General features: G+C 42.5%; 1 protein-coding gene across 4 annotated transcripts in view; it reads right to left on the bottom strand.

The window, feature by feature from the left end:
- The window catches only part of LOC138250278 (F-box-like/WD repeat-containing protein TBL1X), a 690,394-nt gene that overhangs the window by 469,150 nt on the left and 205,557 nt on the right, over positions 1 to 15,687 (bottom strand). For all 4 annotated transcript variants that reach the window (XM_069204996.1, XM_069204999.1, XM_069204997.1 and 1 more), the window contains one exon: positions 4,907 to 4,971. The gene's annotated coding sequence lies outside the window, so the exon portion shown is untranslated. The remainder of the gene's footprint in view (positions 1 to 4,906; positions 4,972 to 15,687) is intronic.

Here is a 15,687-nt window from a genome sequence, read left to right as displayed (position 1 = left end):
CTCTGTAGGTGATTACATCTCTCAAAGGCAGTAATGGTTCCAGTAATTTATCATGGCTAGTTATTGTTTTATTTCTTCTGCAGACTAATGACGTGATATGTCATATTAAACATGTAATCTGCAGCTCAAATAAACGTGTACCTTTTATCACTGAAACTGCTGGATACTGGATGGGTGAGGCAATGTGTGTTTGTTTGAATGTGTTTGCAGGGCTTGACAGAGTGGCTGAGAAAATGTGGGTGTCTGTGTATAAAAGTTGTGTGAATGGCAGTGGATGGCAATATGGATGAGTAAATGGGTAGGTGACCAAAGGCAGTGGGTGAGTAGGTGAATGGAAATACGTGGGTAGTGAGGCTCTCTCACAAGGTGCAATTCCGTCTTGTATTTGTGCCCCACCACTGCTTTCATTCATCAGCCACCACTGCCCTTACTAATCCAGCAAAGGGATATTTATTGCAGGCATACACTGAGAGGGGAGTACACATAGCTTTCTTAAAAAGTACATTTCACTCAAGTGGAGGGTATAGCACTAGGGAAGGCTGGAAATGGCAGATATAATGCATAAAATAACACTCCTGTGCTAGGGGTGTTTTAATCTGGATACAACCTGCAGTCCCATTCCAAGTCACAAACTATTCTTTGAAAATGAACGGTAATATATTGTCTGTGGCAGAATGGATGACAAAGGCATATCCGCAGTCAACACATATATACTAAACTATAATCAACTGATGTTTTGATGGAACTATCCACTCACTTAGCAGGACTGCCACATTTCCCAAACATTGCAAGGAGTGACTTTTACTGCATTCATGACACAAACCAAGACAGGTCACACTCACCTCTTCCTTCCTCAGTGACAATGAGGATCGCTTTAGTAGTATAGCAATAGTAGATACATTGGGATTTAAAGGATTATTGGAGGGATCTCCATCCAAACACTAAGAAATACTCTTGTTACTCCCTAATGTACAGTTTGCACTTCCGATTAGGCAAACTTGTGTACCTCAACCTTGCATGCAATGGACCCCGCCAGCGCCAAGACCAACCTACAAGAGGGTATGAAGGACGTCGCAGATTGGATGAGGCTCAGCCGCCTAAAGCTGAACTCTGAAAAAACGGAAGTCCTCATCCTCGGCAACACCCCGTCCGCCTGGGACGACTCCTGGTGGCCCACGGCCCTCGGCACCGCACCGACCCCCGCAGACCACGCCCGCAACCTCGGCTTCATCTTGGACCCTCTTCTCACCATGACCAAGCAAGTCAACGCCGTGTCCTCCGCCTGCTTCCTCACTCTCCGCATGCTCCGCAAGATCTTCCGCTGGATCCCCGCCGACACCAGAAAAACCGTGACCCACGCCCTTGTCACGAGTCGCCTGGACTACGGCAACACCCTCTACGCCGGGACCACCGCCAAACTCCAAAACCGCCTGCAACGCATCCAAAACGCCTCGGCCCGCCTCATCCTCGACGTACCCCGCAACAGCCACATCTCCGCACACCTGAGACACCTGCATTGGCTCCCAGTCAGCAAAAGGATCACCTTCCGTCTTCTCACCCACGCACACAAAGCCCTCCACAACAAGGGACCGGAATACCTCAACAGACGCCTCAGCTTCTACGTCCCCACCCGCCCCCTCCGCTCCGCTGGCCTCGCACTTGCTGCCGTCCCTCGCACCCGCCGCTCCACGGCGGGTGGGAGATCTTTCTCCTTCCTGGCGGCCAAGACCTGGAACTCCCTCCCCACCAGCCTCAGGACCACCCAGGACCACTCCGCTTTCCGGAGACTCCTAAAGACTTGGCTGTTCGAGCAGCGATAACCCCCCCTTTCCCCCCTAGCGCCTTGAGACCCGCACGGGTGAGTAGCGCGCTTTATAAATGTTAATGATTTGATTTGATTTGATTTGGAGAGCACCAAATATTTCTGTAGAATGATTTCACATCATAATCCTTTAATGATGACAGTATGATGGGACAGACTAAGGACATTAACCTACAAACAGATATTACACTCTACTGAGCTAGAAGTTAGAACCTTCAAGCAACAACATGTGAAACCATTCAACATTAGTTAAATTAAAACAAGGTCACAGTTTTATAAATTTTTATAGAAAGGGAAAAATTCAACATAACAGTGAGAGGTCACCGTATTCAATGGAGAAGGGCTACCACAGACAGTATACAAACAAATGGCACAACAAGAAGACAAGCTAAGGGATAGAGGGAAAAAGTCCAAAAGAACTCTTTGCAGGACAACCTGCTAGATGGAATAGAGAAACTGCCACTGTTATTGGAAAGACTGAAGTGCTTTGATTATAGAACATACCTGATTAAGCCACATAATGAAAAAGACAAAGCAAACATGCGGAGTTAAAAAAAAAAATAAGGGGAGCATAATTCACTCATAAGGAAAAATAAGCAAAGCCTTTGCGGATAACTACTCAGACCCATTTCTAGCGAGTACAGAAGTAAACAAACACAGATTGTAGGAATACACAGAGCGTTCACAACTGTCAAAAGATAATTCTGGTATAGCTGAAACTTCGGGAAATTATATCATTGAGATGGTAATTAAGAGTGCAATTAAGTGAAAGGCTGGGGGCAACACCTGGATCAGGGCATACAGGCAGAATTTTATGAGACATGCTTAGAAAAACTAGCTGCAATTCTAGCTGAAATGAGCAACACCGCAAGGGAAAAGCCTACTTCCACAATACGAGAGTCACAGTTAGTAGCCACACTTAAACAAGTCAGAGACCTAATATAAACTGCATCATTTCGAGCACTACCTATGTTCAACACTGATTATGAAAAATGGAGCAAAGTCCTTGCAAATAGACTATTTCCTGGTACGCATCACCTAGATATCAGAAGGGATTCATCTCAGGCAACAACACAGTGAAGATGTATCAGGGGACAGATAGGAATTCTAGACTCAACAGCAGATCTCCCCCCCATTGCAGAAATACTATCTATAGATATCAAAAAAACATTTGATACCCTAGACAGGAAATATATGTACACAGTAATGGAGTACATGGAATTTAGGCACAAGTTTCAAACCTGATATCTTTAGATACACTAACCTCACAGCCAGAGTACAAACAGGGAAAGAAACTTCATTAGCATATCCTGTGAACAGAGGAACACAACAGGGATGCCCTGTTCACACTCCAGTTTGCAATAGCAATAAAACCATACACAAATCGCCTTAGGCTGCGATCAAACTTTAATGTGATCTGGGTAAGCCCTAAAAGCCACTATGTATCGTTGACAGGCGACATGACATTATTCCTAGACGACTTGAATGCAAACATAAAGCACGCAATTTAAGCATTGGGAGGCTTGGAAGGGTATCTGGCTGGAAGGTATACTGAAATTATCATTATTATTTTTTTCTTTTATAGGTATTAAGCCTGACATTCGGCCGAAGGTACTATCTACTGAAATTCATAGTAAAAAATTGGAAAATAACAAACCTATGTTCAAAAGGTACAAGAAATGACTAAGGACCTGGGAAAGGCCAGGTCTTCAGAAGTTTTCTGAAAGTCAACAAAAACAGATGGGCTCACAATTTCATAGTCCATTCCAGAGACTATCCACAGAAACTTAAAACGCTCTGCCTCCTGGCATAGCACAACGGGATTTAAAAACGTGGAGCAATAAGGCCTTTTTTCGATCTCAGGCTACAACTTGGTCTGTAAAACCAAACTCATCTACAAAGAGGTTTAGAGTGAGGGTCCTAGAGTGATCTGGGCACCAGAGACAAGGACTTAACTACTAGTTTTCGAGTTACAGGAAGCCAATGCAATTTCAATTAAGAAAGTCTAGGGATAATGAATCACACTTCTTGCGGTTCACTGTCAATCTGACTGCTGCATCTTGGACAAGATGAAGCTTGTTTAATGTTTTTGCTGGCAGGTCCACAGAAAGAACACTGAAGTCATCTAACCTAACAGACAAGAAGTAGGCAAGTGAGAGTGACCAGGAAAGCCACCCAATGGTAAGCAATGGATGGGCTCCAAGCCCTCTATGCTCATGATAAACCACAATATGCCTCACAACAGACAGCGCATGCATGGTCTAGTAGGCTCGACCTACAAATGGTCAAGAATCTCACCTACCAACCAATACATGTGTCCAAATGCACACAGCACACCACATATTCAGACATTCAGAACAACTATCTGCACTTTACCTTGGTAACCCAGTTAGTGTTATAAATGCATGAACAGCAATAAGAAACAGAAACCAGGACCTGAGTAAACCTGTCGATGTTTTTAATAAATATAAAAGTTTGATTTTTACAGTGGAAGAACTGTATCCGCCAAGGCGAAGATACAGTACTAATGAAAATAACAGGTTGTAAAGCAAGTGTATTTTAAAAAATGCATTAGCAATGATTAAATAACACTGGTAACAAATGCCTCTCAGAACTTCATGTAAAACAATAACATTTTGTTTAGAAAATGATTACTATATATCCATATCTATCTATAGGAATATGCATACACATGCAATTATTGAAAAATATCAGTGTTGGTTAGGCTTGCCTTGATTGTTTTAGGGTTGACATTTGATCGTTCTTTGTAGTCATGCTAGCATATATGTGTGTTTTTTTTAAACACAGCCCTGCCTGCGTTGCTGTTCACTCACGCTCTGCACATTTAAAAGATTTAAGGTTTAAAACCTATCAAAAATGCAGATCACAAAAAAAAGCTAATTTACATGAGCACGATTCTTGCAAACGCTTACTTGGCTCACTTTTCTTTCCAGGAAAGCCTGAATCATCCACATAGTTTCCAGTGATCAAACCATTCCAATTAATTTATATTACTCAAGCGCACATATAATTTTTTTCCATTTACCTGGCAGAAGATTTAATTTAGTACATACTGCTACTTACTCAAGGGGGCGAATGTGGCCGTATTCCCAGATGTCTCTCCGAGATGGTTTCCTATCATCAGTCACCTATGAAACAGACAAATGAGAGAAAAAAGCAAGTAAGCAGACGTTCAAGAAACAATTATTCACATTTCATTATCAACAGCAACAATCGGAACACAAAATATATACATATATATTTTGCTGGTGTCTAGTGGGTTTTCGGATCCTCTGGGGTGGCAGACTGGGGGCGGAGGAAGGCATTACCCAACAACCTCTCGCAGAGGAGCAGAAGGATTGACATGGTCCTTCGTTGGAGTGGGAGTAAATGACTGTGCCCAGGGAGCATTCCCCCATACACAAATCACTGGTGTCTAGTGGGTGGATCCTTGCTCAGGGATTGCCCTGCTGCACCGATCCCCTTGCAAGGATTCAGTAGAAGTACAAGTGCCAGAGCCTTTTTCAGCACTCCTTTCCAAAGGTACCTCTCCGAACCAAATCACTACTCGGGAGGTTCAGCTGTGTACCCATGCCCCAATCAAACTAAAAGCAGCCGGAGCTGATCATCAAAAACAAAGGAAAAAGAATGGGAGAAGCTCTCGGCTTCGAAATGGGTGCTTGCACCAGAAGGATTTCCATATCTTCACCCTGCATCAAGCAAATGATGTAAAATAATCAGAATCTTTCATGTCATCAGAGAACCCTGTAGTCATGGGCACCCCGTTTAGAAAACATTGTTTTCAGCTGTGTTAGTTAAAATGGTGCAGGACTTAAATGATGTATCCTCTGACATGCAGCTAATTCTTAAAACAATCCATAATAAACAGGGAGAACAATTAAAAGAAGTTGTTTTGTGTTATTTATGCCATAGCCTTTATTACTAAGGCACAGGCTAGCTAGCAACCCTCTGAAAATATCACAATTTCAATGAGGCTTGCTGTTTCCTCTTTGCTCCTGCAATCTGTTCAAGCGAACAAGGAATTCTTATCTCTAAGCCTGTTACCTCCTCTTACACCAACCAACTTTGAAAGCCCCCTTTCCTGGGGTCACCAGAGGAAGGTTAATGCCATGCCACCTGCACCACATTTGGCACTGTGGCCTCTTCACCGCAGCCCCGATTTGTATTGCCCAGTGTTCAAGTTCAGCTTTATTTCGGTAGAAAATACCACAAAAGCACAATTTACAAGACACTTTGATAAATATAAAGATAAAAAGCTACAAGAATAAAACCCTCTAGCTAATAATTTCAAACGTTCAAGTTATCACTATGTACCATAAGCGGCATCTAAAACAGTACTAAAAATACGGAGATAAAAATACAGTAAAATATATGTAAGTTTCAGTTTATAACCAAATATTAAGATCATAGCCTAGTGAGAGAGACAAGTATCTTATTCTCAGTTTAATACTTCACGTTCATAAGTTTATCTATAAAAAAAAGCTAAACTATTGGGCTGCACTCTGCTCTCAATACTCAATTTTGATACAATACATTATAAGTTGCCCCTCAGAGCTTTTGCTCTAATATGCCAGATTGCCTCTAAATATTTTGCCAATGCACATGCCACAGTCCCATGAGGGTTTGTTTTGCAAATCCTAAAGGCCAGAAGCCGGTTCCTAAGACCCATGGAGCTGCAGAGTGGTATAATCCAACGAGCCCTCTGCTTGGAATAGGCGGGACAATGAAATAAGACATGGGCAGTGCACTCGGCAATTTCACATCCCACTGCACATAAGTCTGAGTGTCCTTCATATTGGGTCCATCCGCAAGTGAAAGTGCGTAGTGTTAGAGATCCTAATCTAAATCTGATATAAAGTGCATGTGCTAGGGGAGATTTAATCAAATCCATGTAATTCTCATATTGCCCAGTGTCTGAGGCTCTGCTCAGGTAAGTTGAGAGCTATGTATTGATATGAGAACAGAACTACACTCCTAAAAAGGAATGCAGTTGGATTGAGCCCAGCGGTGCAAGTTAGGAGTAAGTGTGCAGGCTACACTGTTTGTAGCATCTCGGTGCATGACGACATACGGCCAGTTCCAAGTCCTGTAGTATGGCATTGTCATGCAGTGTCACTAAGAAGTGGAGGAGGAGATGAGTGAAACCTTTCATAAATACTGTCCACATTGGAGTGTAATTTATCCTCTTTGTTGTTTCTCTAACAATACCTCTCTGTGGTGTGAAGTGCTAAAATGACTTGTCTCCTACTAAACGGACTGTTATGATTGAGCATCCGAAAACGTCCACAAAAACATGCAGGGTTCATACAGCCTCCGTTTGCATGATACGCTATTCAATTCAACAAAATGAAATTGCTTCTAGTTATGATGGCATAAAATGTTTGAGTCAAATCTACATTTAGAGTAGTGGGATCCAAACTCTTTTTTAAGAAAAGTAGAACAGTGGGCTGACCCAGATTAGTTTGCATATGGAGGGCCTTTTTGAGCCGAATGTGAGGTATGCCCCCCCCATATTAAAAGTCAGTGATTCCGCTTGGCGACTTCCTTAGAAGAATTGGAGTAGAATCTGTAGCACAGGATCATACATTGGCTCAAGTCCCCCAGTGAAACAGGAAGTGAAGCCAACATTCTGCCATCCCACAAGAGGAGCTACTCAAGACTGCAGACGTAAAAATCCTTTGTGGGGCCGCTGTGGCAGCTGAAGCAGAGCTTGCACCCTAAACAAGCATTTGCAATGTAACAGGTCTCGCATTTGTTTGAGTTAGAGCTATTGGCATTGTAAATTCATAAATGAACTTTTCTTGCCACATAAATTGGTCAACCATGCCTCATAATTTCATCTTTTCTTGGCACATAAATTCCAGTGGCGCTGCATACAACTAAAACACTTCCATTTACCTTCTTCCTCTATCTGCAGCAAAAAAATGTAATGTTGTCATTTAGTATCCTAATTTAAATCTGCCATACTAATTACAATAGAATACCACTTTTACCACCCCACCATTAAAGTTGCTGGCTGGCTAATGCAATTCCCAAAAAAAGACACAAGACAACCACAGAGGAGAAATAAACTAGAAGGGTCACCCAAACATATCAAGAGTGTTCAAACAGTCATTGTGTAATAAGGATGTTAAGTTGGCCTGAATTATGGTCATAATTGTAATAAAGGAGAGATTATTAAAACATACACAATTATCATATAAACCTTTATTGGAAATAAAAGATAATGTTCAAAACAGCCCCTAGAGGGCATCATAACAAAAGTATCATTTCTAAGAAACATGGCCATGTAACCTTATTGTTAGCCCCTGGAGGAAATAATCGCACTGAAAAAAAACAAGGGAAAATAATGCAGTGTAACCATATACCTAGTCAACAGAAGGAGTTCTGAGGACTAGCGGGCCTCCTGCAATGATATTACAAACAAGGCCTTTAAAGCAAAACATCTCCCAGCCTTAAAACAAATGTTCTAGCCATGAGAATGCTTAAAGGGCACTGTATGATGGGAGGGGTTATTATTTTGAGTCCCCACTAACCTAGTGTGGGGACCCAGAGATGAAGTAGACAGAAAGAGAATTTTGAAGGTGGCCCCATTGCCCTAGGACCACCAAAGGCTGAGTTATTAGCAAAAATGTTTTGTAAAAGTAAAGCCCTGCAAAGCATTATGGGGCCAGCAAATATTATAGTATGTTGACTGCAATGCTCAGGACAGCCCCTAGAGGACACCACAATAAAAATAGCATTTGGAAGAAACACAGGCCCTCATTATAACATCGGTGGCAAATGCCGCCTACTGCCACGGCGACGACCGCTAACATACCGTTGTTGTGGCTACCAACCGTCCACCAAAATATGATCGTAGCCAGAAGGCTGGCAGAATTCCAGCTACGGTCATGGCGGCAGACAGCAGTAAGGTGGCGTTGCTGCCAGCAGCAGCGCCACGCCAGCAAAACGCTGCAGACCGTTTCATGAGCCATGGTACAGCATGGCAGTGTTCTGATGGCGGACGCTGCTGCTGCCAGCTGTGCCGCATCCTGTCTTCTGCCGTTGGACCCCCTGCAAGCAGGTAAGTCGGGTTCTCCAACAGGGGAGAGGGGTCAGGGAGATGGGTGGGGTGATGTGTGTGTGGGTGTGTGTGTGTGTGACTGTGTTTGTGTGCATGCTTGCGGGTGTGCGGCATGTGTAATGCGTGTGTGCATGAATGGGTGTGAGTGTACGTGTATGTTGTGTTGTGTGATTGCGTATGTGCTAGTATGTATGTTTGTGAGTGTTGTGTGTGTATGAATGTATGCATGTGTGTATGAGCGTGTAGGTGTGTGCATGTCAGGGGGGTCGGGAGGGTGAGGAGGACTCTGGGGAGGGGAAGGGAGGCAGTGGAAACCCCTATCAGTGACAGGGAAGTAATTTCCTGGCACTGATAGTGCCTACCGCCATGGTTTTCGTGGCGGTACATGGGCGGGTTCATAATGCCATGGGTGGCCGTTCTCCAGCCGTTGCAGTCGGTGTGTTAATGTGGCGGTATGTACCGCCAGCCTGTTAGCGGTACTACCGCCACTATTACACCGACCGCCGGGGTCGTAATGACCCCATAGTCATGTAACCATACAGTCAGCCCTTAGAGAGAATAACCACATGAAAAAAGAATGGGAGGAAGTAATGCAGTGTAACCATATATTTAGCCCCTAGAAGGCATAGTGCATTACAAAATTTCAAAGCTAGCACGACTATTGCAATGATATTACAAACAAGGCCCATAAAACATAACTTCTCCCAGCTTTAAAACAAAAGTTCCAGGAATGAGAAAGCTTGAAAAGATAATGAATGATGGTAGGGGTTATTATCTTGCCGTCTCCACTAAGACAGTGTGGGGACCCAGAGATGATGTAGACAAAAGGAGCACAATGTGCTCAATATTTTGAAGGTGGTCCCATTGTCCTAGGACCACCACACAGGCTGAGTTATGAGCAAAAATGTTTTGTAAAAGTAATGCCCTTCAAACCATTATAGGACAAGTTTCCATGCCATGAACTTTTTAATATGTTGATATGACTGTAATGGTTAGAACAGCCCCTAGAGAACACCACAACAGAAATAGCATTTGTAAGAAACATGGTGAAGTAACTATATAGTTAGCGCCTAGACGGCATAACCACACAAAAAGAAAATGGCAATAAATAATGCAGTTTAACCATATATTTAGCCCCTAGAGGGCATAGTGCATTGTTTAATTTCAGAGGCAGCAGGCCTATAATAATATTAAAAACAAGGCTCTTAACCCCTTTGCTGCCAGGCCTTTTCCCCCTCAGGTGCCAGGCCTTTTTTTGGCTATTTGGGGCAGTTTGCGCTTAGGCCCTCATAACCTTTTGTTCACATAAGCTAACCATGCCAAATTTGCGTCCTTTTTTCCAACATCCCAGGGATTTTAGAGGTACCCAGAGTTTGTGGGTTCCCCTGGAGGAGACCAAGAAATTAGACAAAATACAGCAAAAATGTCTTTCTTTCCCAAAAAAAAGAAGAAAAAAAATGAGACAGAAAGGGCTGCAGAAGAAGGCCTGTGTTTTTTTCCCCTGGAAATGGCATCAACAAAGGGGTTGCGGTGCTAACATCACCATCTTCCCAGCTTTCAGGAACAGGAAGACTTGAATCAGAAAACCACATTTTGTAAAACAATTTTGGCATTTTACTGGGACAAACCCCAATTTTAGTATTTTTTTGTGCTTTTAGCCTCCTTCCAGTTAGTGACAGAAATGGGTGTGAAACCAATGCTGGATCCTGGAAAGCTAAACAGTTCTGAAAAGAAAAGTAGACAAAATTCTGAATTCAGCAAGGGGTCATTTGTGTAGATCATACAAGGTTTTCCTACAGAAATTAACAGCTAAAATAAAAAAATATTGAAATTGAGGTGAAAAACAGCCATTTCTCTCCACTTTTTACTCTGTAAATTTTTCCTGCGATGTCAGATTTTTTAAAGCAATATACAGTTACGTCTGCTGGACTCTTTTGGTTGTGGGAATATAAGGCTTGTAGGTTCATCAAAATCGCTAGGTCCCCAGAGCCAATAAAGGAGCTGCACCTTGCAATGGGTTTTCATTCTATACCGGGTATACAGCAATTCATTTGCTAAAATATAAAAAGTGAAAAATAGGTATCAAGAAAATCTTTGTATTTCCAAAATGGGCACAAGATAAGGTGTTGAGAAGCAGTGGATAGTTGCACATCTCTGAATTCTGGGGGTCCCTATACTAGCATGTGAATTACAGGGCATTTCTCAAATAGACGTCTTTTTTTACACACAGTCTTACATTTGGAAGGAAAAAATGTAGAGAAAGACAAGGAGCAATAACACTTGTTCTGCTATTCTGTGTTCCCCCAAGTCTCCCGATAAAAATGGTACCTAACTTGCGTGGGTAGGCATAACGCCCGCGACAGGAAACGCAACATGGACACTTTACATTTTTACATTGAAAACGGACGTGTTTTTTGGAAAGTGCCTAGCTGTGGAATTTCATCTCTAGCTCAGCCGGCACCTAGGAAAACCTGCACACATGTGCATTGTTGAAAGCTAGATACCTAGGGGAATCCAGGATGGGGGGACCTGTGGGGCTCTCCCCAGGTTCTGTTACCCATAATCTTTTGCACACCTCCAAATTTGGCCAAAAAACACTTTTTCCTCACATTTCAGTGACAGAAAGCTCTGGAACCTGAGAGGAGCCACAAATTTCCTTCCACTCAGTGTTCCCCCAGGTCTCCCGAAAAAAATGGTATCTCACTTGTATGGGTAGGCCTAGTGCCCACGACAGGAAATGCCCAAACCACAAGGTGGACACATCACATTTTCCCAAAGAAAACTTGACGTGTTTTTTTTAAAAGTGCCTAGCTGTGGATTTTGGCCTCTAGCTCAGCCGGCACTTAGGGAAACCTACCAAACCTGTGCATTTTTTAAAACTAAACACCTACGGGAATCCAGGATGGGGTGACCTGTGGGGCCGCTCACCAGGTTCTGTCACTCAGAATCCTGTACAAACTCAAAATATGACAAAAAAAAAAAAAAGAAAATCTTTTCCCCCACATTTCGGTGACCAAAAGTTCTGGAATATGAGAGGAGCCACAAATTTCCTTCCACCCAGCATTCCCCTAAGTCTCCCGATAAAAATGGTACCTCACTTGTGTGGGTAGGCCTAATGACAGCGAAAGGTAATGCCCCAAAACACTATGAGGACAGATCAAAATTATCAAATACGGAAATACCTTTTTTGCGGGGGGGATCAACCTGCGTTTTTGGGACTTGGCTCAGCAGGGAAACCTTACCCAGAATTCTCAGCAATCCTCAAATTTAGCTAAAAAAATAACATTTTTCCCACATTTATGTGTGGGATCACTGCACCTAGCGTCAATTCCCCTTCCAGCCCTCCCATGGGGGTGGGGCGCAGCTCTCGGGGGGAGCGCTAGCACTTCCCCAGAGGGCCAGTAGTAGGATGTAATGGGTACATCCGTGGCACCTCAGCACCACAGCCACAGACTTAACCATTACGTCCTTGGCACCCAAGGGTTTAAACCACAAGATATTCCCAGCTGTAAAACAAAAGTTCTAGCCATGAGAGAACTTACACAGACACTGAATGGTGGGAGAAGTTATTATTTTGGGGTCCCCACTAACCGGGGACGCAAAGATGATGTAGATAGAAAGAACATGTTGTTGTACATGTTGTTGTGAACGTTTTGTGGTGGTCGCATTGTTACTAGGACCACCACAGGCTGAGTTATAAGCAAAAAAGATTTGTAAAAGTAATGCCCTATAAAGCATTATGGGACAAGTTTCCATGCCATGAATATTTTAATATCTTGATATGACTGTAATGCTTAGAACAATCCCCAGACGACACTACAAGTCATGTAACTATATAGTTAACCCCTAGAGTACATAACCACACAAAAAGAAAATGACAATAAATAATGAAGTGTAACCATATATTTATTAGACCCTGGAGGGCACAATGCATTATTTCTTTTCAGGAGTAGCAGGCCTTTAATGATGATATTACAAACATAGCCCTTACACCACAAGCTATTCCCAGCTGTAAAACAAAAGTTGCAGCCATGAGGGAGCTTACACAGGCACTGAATGGTGGGAGTGGTTATTATTTTGGGGTCCCCACTAACCTAGTGTGGGGAACCAAAGATGATGTAAATAGAAAGAGCACGTTGTTGTGAGCGTTTTGTGGTGGTCCCATTGTCCAAGGACCACCAATGTCTGTTATGAGCAAAAATGATTTGTAAAAGTGATGCCCTGTAAAGCATTATGGGTTGACTTTTCCAGAGTGCAGGGAATATTGTAGTATTGGCTCTCCCGATGTGCAGGGAGAGCCGCTTTCCCTTTGAGGATTTCTGTTTTACATAAAGCATTCACCAATTTCAAGTGTTTTAAGTGGAGAGCCACAAGAAATAACTCTGAATAGGTAACTGAGCAATGTGACCATCACTCCAGTACCGCAGATCAAGTTCACGCTGTTGTGCCATGTTCGCGCTGTGAGCGCCATGGCCACCATGCAGCACAAAGGGGAGAGACAAAAGTAATAGTTCACCCACGCTGAAGTATATCGGCAATCGTGCAATAATCCATGTAACGGGGCGGTGTGCAAGGTGTGACAAGAACAGCCTCAAGGTGGGAGAAACGTAAAGCATTATCAATGAAATCAGCAAGTGATTTTTGAAAGGCAAGCCCACGAAAAAGCCGACGATACAACAGGTCAAATCGCTTACACGCTCATCCTAAAAATGGGGGACTGCTCTAGGCAGCGATAACTCCAGCCCCCTATTGTGACCAAAACAGCGAAGAATACAAGAGTATATCCCACTTGGGCATGGACTAGGTGTGAAGAGGAGATGGTCCGTGTGATGTACAAATGCACAATAACCGTTACTCACTATAAGGGAGACTTTGTTCTCCTTCCTGGTGTTGTGAGTCATAAGTACATTCTTGCCACAGAGAACTGAAAATGCATAAACTTTAAATGCACGAGGAGTGTTATCTATCACAATGAACATGGCAATAAGGGACCTTCATCTTGACACGCATGGTGAATATTCTGAGACTTCTCAATGCTAATGAAGTGTAATTATTGGGGTATGTTCATGCTGGAAATAGTAATGCCGTCCTGAAAAGCAAAGGGATACTAACTACAGCATGAAGAACAAAATGATGCAAACTGGCTTTAAAGATGGTGGTCTCAGTCTCACAGTAGCAGTGAATGCCCTTGTGACCTCCATGTAGACCGTGGACAATAAAATATGAGTAATTAAACTATGAATGTTTGGGTGGAGGCTTAACTAGAAAGACTGGAAGGAGGTCTTTTCGGTTGAAAAAGAAAGTGATATAAAATGAAGCAATCATTGGAGGTCGGGAATATAAAATGCATAACTGAAATGCACATTAATCCATTGGAATGTTAGGAGATCAAATAAAGACAATTAAGTGGCCAGTGCTAACAATTGGTGGCAAAGGCCTTTTGATCTAACATCCTTTGCCTTTTAGTTTCGCCTTGCTTATTTTAAAACTTTCTAACATGAGTGGCTGGAATATTCTAATACCATGATCGCCCTTCTGCCTCGAGCTACAATAGTGGTTAAAGGCCTACTCCCTCGTTTTAGGCCCTTTCCTGCAACTAAGGGCTATAACTTCGGTTCGGGACTTATACCAGTCGTAATACCACTCTGCAGTGGGCTAGAATGCTTAATACCAGCAGAGAGATTTCTACGATGTACTTTAGTTGCAGATGTCATTTGGACATATCTATAAAGAGATTTAAGAATTTAGAGACAAGGGCAAACTATAAGGGACTTGACATGTCAACTGTGCAAGCGGATAAAAATATAAAGATAGGGATGTAATAGCTCCTGACACAAACAGTTTATCCCAAAGGTGTGAGTGAACCAATGGTAACTTAAAACTTTGCAAAGGCTGCTAACCAGCAGAAGCAAATGATAAACTAAGGACCCCGGATGCCATATTCGCAGCCATAAGAATTCTTCACTGTAGAGACGCTACAGTTAAGACAACAAATGTGAATGTTAATAGGTACAAATATCAGAGGATTATGTTTTTCCTCAGCTCAGTCTGATTTGGCAGAGGCACAATTTGTATAAGACCTCAGTGTCCTTACTAGACCATGACATTCAATTAACTATGTGGTTGCTTTCTATACGACTTATTCAGTATGAGAGAATCATTTTCATTTATAACTAGTGGAAGAGGCTGTAGATGATTTTATATAGCAACTGTGAAAAAGGGTAACTTCTAAAGAATGCTCAAGGTAGGTCTGCTGGAAGGCTGATTAATAGTAGCACAAATAGTATGCACGTTTTTACCTTGCCTAACTGTAGTATCCAATAGGATTCATGTACTGAAAGGAAATAAATACTTCCTGTGCACCCTGTACTCTGCAATCAAAATAAGTGCTGCTCATTTTCCTTTTTCGATTTTGACCACCAGAATTAGAATTTCCGAAAAATGGAAAGTGATCCTCCCAAATTATTTTGGAATCCATTTTGAGTCTGATTTCCTTCCACTTTTATTTTAAACACGGAGCAAACAATACCATCAATCTAGTGACATCTGCACTTAAGTTAAAAAGGTACAGAAGTAAAAGAAAAAAAAACGTTTTAAATAAGTTGCAAAAACTGTTTCCACTCACTTTATTCTTGCTCACAAGTCTAAATGAGGCCATAAGAAGAGCTGCACCATGTCTGGAGAGGACCAACCTTTGAAATCAGTGCCCCTACAGCTACTAGAAAGTCACTGAAAGCCAATAGGTCTGGCCTTGACAAATGCAGTCAAATACAGTACA

This window comes from Pleurodeles waltl, chromosome 8 (assembly GCF_031143425.1).
Source record: "Pleurodeles waltl isolate 20211129_DDA chromosome 8, aPleWal1.hap1.20221129, whole genome shotgun sequence".
In the NCBI taxonomy this organism is placed as follows: Eukaryota; Metazoa; Chordata; class Amphibia; order Caudata; family Salamandridae; genus Pleurodeles; species Pleurodeles waltl.
Note: the sequence above shows the minus strand (reverse complement) of the source record. Positions and strands in the feature narration are given on the sequence as shown.